Below are 6,000 nucleotides of genomic sequence, written 5' to 3' on the forward strand. Positions count from 1 at the left end.
CTCTTTATTTAAAAAGTAACTCATAGTCCAGCTGAATATTTTTCCTAAGTGAATATCAAAACTGTATGACTTATCACTCACAACTAGTATAGAGAGAGGCTAATGATTTCATTGTTCTTACTTGAGAGCCCTATAGTAATATGCAGAGTTGCTGGGTTTTAGTGTTAGTATTGGTTGTCGGTTCTCTTTATTTTTGCTACACACACATAATAACAACTACCTTGAATAAACAACTATGTAAAATTAAAATTCAAGACAATAGAAAAAACTAGGAAGATGAGCCTTATGGAAATATATTTGGAGATAGTATAGGTGAACACAGAAATCAATGTGAAAATGGTTCTATATTAATATAGATCTATATTGAAGCCATTTTTATTTTGTTTTGTCATTTGTTATTTCTGGAAACAGAATGTCTTGCTATGTAGTTCAGGCTGTCCTCAAATTTATGGCAATCCTCCTGCCTCAGCACTCTGAGTGTTGGGATTCCAAGTGTGTGGAACTAAAAAAATCTAAAAATAAAACATGTCACTGTATACTGAGAAAAATTCATTCATCCACCTCAAGAGAGCAAGTTATTCAGTGCTACTGAGTAACTTGTTCTACTACTAAGCAAACTTCATGTAGTGCTATAGAAAGACACTACATCTACCATTTATGAGTTTCCACACTTTTAGGGGAGGCAGATATGAAATAAGCAATTATAAAATTACAATTATAGAGAACATTATGATAAGAAAATATTGGGTACTGTGAGATAATATGGCTAATGGAACAATTTCCCTAATAGATCCAGTAAAGTCACCCTGAGAAAGCAGCCTTTAAATTAGTGCACAAAATAAAAGTAGTGGCTACTCATTGATAGTAGGGAAGGAAGAATTTCAGGCAAGGAATAGTATGAGCAAAAGCCTTACAGCATAAAGAGTTTGAATCAGTTAAGAAACCAAGGGGAGGAGAATGATATACATCATGTGTATTAGTCAGAGTTTACTAGAGAAGACAGCCATAGCATGAGATATAAAAATATATAAGAAATGACAAGATTGGCTTATGATAGTCAGCCATAGAGTCAGATAAGGAAGAATGCAGAGGGTGTCTACACGCTGGAGGCCAAAGGATTCCACTCAAGGTCTGGAGTTCACCCTTTTGTCTCCTGCAAGTCCGCACCAGCAGGCTGATTGGGTCTATGACAGAAGTGTGAAAACTTTATGGTGGAAAGCTGAAGAGTCTACACTGGAAGCCAGGAGATGATGTCCAAATCAAAGGTGAAGACTGGAGCTTCTCCAAAGAATGTAATGAATTGGTCTTTGGTCCTTTATTTTTATACCTCCCAGTAGTGAGCCACCCTAGGATGGGTCTTCTATAACCTAAAGTGTAGAGTTGCTAAACCCTTTTAGTTAAGCTTCTAAATGTCTCAAACTGACACAGTGTCAATCAATCACTACAACCCACCCCCTTGGCAACTTGGCAACCAGGCACATTTCTTTAAACTAGTTCCAGATACACAGGCATGCATATAATTGTGCCTAACATGTTATAATTCTTTCTTACTTTTTTCTTGTTTCTGGGATAAAATATCCAACACCCAAAATGAAGGAAGGAAATGTTTGTTTTTTACAGTTCTTGGAGATTTCAGTCTGTACTCAGTTGACTCCAAGGCAAGGTGGCATGGTGGGGTAGCAGTTCATGGCAACCACAAACTGCAAAGCACAAATCAGCAAGAGAGAAAGATGTACTTCCTTCACACCATTACATCATATCCTGGCTCTCCCCCTAGGAGGATGTAACACTCACATCACCAATCTAAGCACTAGACAATGAACCAATCACAAATGCATAATTGCATGAAGCCTGGGGCCATTGTCATAAACCAGGTCAACATGCATGACAAGGGTCAAAGGTAAAGTAGAAAATAAACCTGAATAAAGAAGGAACATAAAGGGGCATCTTATTATTCCAGACCCTGTATGATCTGTGTGGGATTTTGGAGCACTGTGCTTAGAAAGAGTAACAGTGGTCAGATTTTAACATAAATGATGATATTTACACTGGAAATGAACCCTTCTGTGTGTTCTATGCACCACGTACGACAGGTAGAGAGTTCAAAAAAGGGCTAGTGAGTAATCTGCCTTATTCAGACAACAAGTAACAATGGCTACAACTAACTGATGTCAACAGAAAATCCAGAGAGAAGGACTTTGAGACACAGCATACAAGTAGACACATCAATTTATTGGGTAGGAGGAAAAAGAGAATGTAAAATCAAGATTAATCCCATTCCAGCCTTAATGAAATTATTCAATAAGAGATGCAGAGTTAGAAGTTTAACACCAAATTTTTGACAGGCTGCTACTGAGATGCTTGTATTAGAGTATTCAGGTGAAACAATAATAACAAGTGATTGGAGATCAAAATATAAATTTATGCTAATGTTGCAACTAGGCAGGCTGTCAAAGCCATAAGAGTAGATATGACCACTTAGGTGGATTGTGGAGAACAAAGAGAGAAGAGGGCCAGAACACAGTCCCCCCAACATCTATCACTTAGAGGAATGATCAATTCAAATAGATCGCACAAGCTCTCAGAAGTAATGTGCTTTTTTGAAAAAATTTGCACAATTTTTAAATAACAGAAATTTGAGTGTTAATGTGAAAAAACCAGAGAAATTATATAATAAACCAATGTCACTTTCTATTTTTTTAATTATAAGGAATAAGGCTAAACATAGAATGTATAATGACAACATTAATAAATTTTATGATCAACATCATAGACAATAAAAAGTGCTTTGTGAAAAAACTAATATACCTGAAGTTGGAAGAATAATTGCTCCTTAAAATTATTCCATAATTTGCTAATGATTCAACTTGTAGTTGCTGGTTTTCGAGATAGATAAAAGTGAACATTACTCAAGGAATAAGTCCTTGTGTTTGCAAAAAGATCTTCAGAATCTCTTATATACAGCTTGATTTTCAGTGTTTCAGTTCAATTTGTTCAAGGTTTGATGTTTACTCTCTTTCAGGCTTTAACTTTTTAAAAGGCATATTATTTCTAAAATACTTTCTCATTGACACACCATAGGGTCATATGTATATAATGACACACACACACGCACATCAATGTTTCAGTACAACAATACATCCTCTCTAATGTGACTTTTATAAGCACTCAAAATGATCTCATAGAATTTCTTCAAATATTTAAGAAGAAAGAATTGTAAAACTGAAACTATTGCCTGTAGTTATAAATTTTCACCATCGAAGCGCTAAAGTACAATTTGATGTACTCCCACAGGCAGTCTTTAAAGTTCTTTGGCAAGTAACAAAGATCCAGTTCTGGAGAACGATTGTCTTAAGACACACTCCATTTCCCTTCCTCTATGGTGAGCTGTGGAAAAGGTTACCATGGAGCTTAACCTCATGGTCAGCTACATGCTGTATCTACAGCAAATGCTTGATCAAACATTAAGAAAATATTGGGAGCACATTTATAATAATAAATACTATATATTTATATAGTAAATATATATGTTCATATATGTGAATTTAAGTGTGACAAAACATTTATAATATTTTTACCACACATTTCTTTCCCTTTGGGCATTTCAAATACCCTTTTAAATATATTTGGATTGTGGAAATGTTACAATATGTACTAATATATGTGCTTTGTCATATAATAAAATGAAACTCACACCTCAAATTCTAGCCAATTGTGGCCTTGTAATATTTCTTTCAGCTTTCATGAAATTTATTATGAAAATTATTATTATCTAAAAGACTGCATCCACAGTATTTTTAAGTAAGATTTCAGGATACTCAGTTATACAATAAATAAACCTAGGATAGAACTTAACTATACAAAACCATTAGCACAAACAATGTAAAGATAAGGAAAAGTTCTAGAAAATAAAATACAAACAAGATAACTTTGAAGTCTGCTTCATTTAACAACTTCAAGTTCTGAAAAAATTGCTATAAAATTTTTAATGCCAAAAATTTAAGTGCTAATAGCACTTCTCTATATAATTCAAATAATACTATTTGAAATTATAATCATTTTATTTTAAATTATTGCTATTATAAATTATTAAATTATTACTATTATATCATTACTATTATAAAGATGTTATGGCCACATCTTTAGAGAAATATCAATAACTTCTATTTTTCCAGAATAAGGAAATTCGGGGTTTAGAAATCTGAAATCTAGCCCATTTCTCCAGACACAGTTTCCTTAGAGAAAGAGAGTAACTTATGTCTACAATATTTCAGAGGACCCCTGAGTCAGGCACAGAATAGTCATTAGCCAGGCCTTGGCTCCAAAATGCTCTCTCTTCCTCTATTGATTTAGAACTAGTTAGAGAATTTGCAGTGAAGACTGTGTTCTTTTTATGTTATAATAAGTTAAAAATAACCAAGATGATCCAGATGCTGCTCTAAGAACTTCTCATGCACTAATTAATCTAGTTTTTATGACAACCATAAATCTAATTTTACAGATGATAAAACTAAGGCTTAGAGGAGACAGTTCGTTGTCTCGTGTCACTCAGCCTGGAATTTAGGAATTTCATCAGGGCAGTTTGACTCCATAGAACACACTTTTAGCCATTATAGTACATCGCCTATGCCAAGATCCAGAAGAAGTGGTGAGGAGAAGAGGAACACAAAGCAATTCCAGAGGAAGAAGTGCCAATACTCACTTCACAGACAACTGGATGCCCGCAGCTCACAGCTCCTGTTAGAGTTTGAATCTAAAATTTCTCCCCAGTTCTAGATGCTTGCAAGATGCCTGGGACACGGAGCGCCACACTCATCAGTGGGTTCCAGAATTGAGTTCAGGAGCTCAATGCGCAGTCAGCAGGTGGGCTCTGATTGGCAGTGGGTCAGCAGGTGTGAGACTTGGAAGGGTGTGTCATTGGCCCCTACTGCTTCTCTCTCTGTTCCCCAGCTACTTTAGGTTAAGCACTTTTTCCTCCACCATGGCCCTGTCACTCTCATCTTTTTTGGAGCCAGTCAGCTAAAGCCTGAAACCTGAGCTGAAATAAACCTCTTCCTTAAGTGGCAGGAGCTGAGGTTTTGTTCCAGCGATGTGAAAGTGGCTAAGGCAGCTCCTTTCTTAGAAACCCTGTTCCTAAGCACCTAATTTTGATTGTAGCAAATAAGAAATTTTACTTTTTGGGACACTGGCATTAAAGTATTGTTGTTTAAAATATTGCAGGAAAATATTAATGGTTTTGGAAGAGGGGTTTGTCTTGTATTTTTCTTTAAATTTTGTGCCTTAACTAGTGCCTCACATGTCACAATCTGGTCCCAGCTCTCTTAAAGGTCTGAGATCCTGCATCACAGAAATGTATTCTCTAGGCCAAGGCTATAAATGTCAGCTAAAAATAACAAAATGTCAGTACCACTGTCACTTCACCATATGCACAGTCCCTATAAAACTACTGTCAAAGTCAGCGCTGGAGTAAGCGTAGAGAAATCAAAGTCTACTATTGCACATCTTTTCTTGTAAAGATATTTAATTTTTAACTGACAATATTCACAAGGTCCTTGCAATCAATGTAAAACAGGCAACTTAAAAAAATGAATATGTGAAAAGTTAAAAATGCTTCTGTTTTTAACATTAATAAAAATCTATGTAATTATTCCTTTTCAGGAGAAATAGAAGTGATATAGTATTCAGCTATAAATAAAATCTATGTGTATTTAAAACCATTTACTTTTATTATATAGATGATATCTTTATTATAAAAATTCTATCATAAACATGAGAAAAAATTTTTCCAAAAACTTTTATCATCTAAAAATAAATCTTTCAGTGTTTTCCCATAAGAATATGAAAAAATTATATGATACTATGTTATCATGACTTTTTTAACCTAAAAATTTTATTAACATATTTTTACATCACTACTTTAATATTTTATTGTGTGAATTAAAGTATTTGATTTGATCCTCATTTGGATTTGAACGCTGCTTTCTTTCTTGTGATATGAGG

At 34.6% G+C, this 6,000-nt stretch overlaps 1 long non-coding RNA gene across 5 annotated transcripts in view; it reads right to left on the reverse strand.

The window, feature by feature from the left end:
* The window catches only part of LOC134478681 (uncharacterized), a 51,884-nt gene extending 46,902 nt beyond the window's left edge, over positions 1-4,982 (reverse strand). For all 5 annotated transcript variants that reach the window (XR_010051456.1, XR_010051453.1, XR_010051455.1 and 2 more), the window contains exon 1: positions 4,703-4,982. This is a non-coding gene — a long non-coding RNA (uncharacterized LOC134478681). The remainder of the gene's footprint in view (positions 1-4,702) is intronic.
* Positions 4,983-6,000: the final 1,018 nt, after the last annotated feature.

Source organism: Cavia porcellus, unplaced genomic scaffold (assembly GCF_034190915.1).
Source record: "Cavia porcellus strain 051 isolate PalLab524CR breed Dunkin Hartley unplaced genomic scaffold, mCavPor4.1 scaffold_14, whole genome shotgun sequence".
NCBI lineage: Eukaryota > Metazoa > Chordata > Mammalia > Rodentia > Caviidae > Cavia > Cavia porcellus.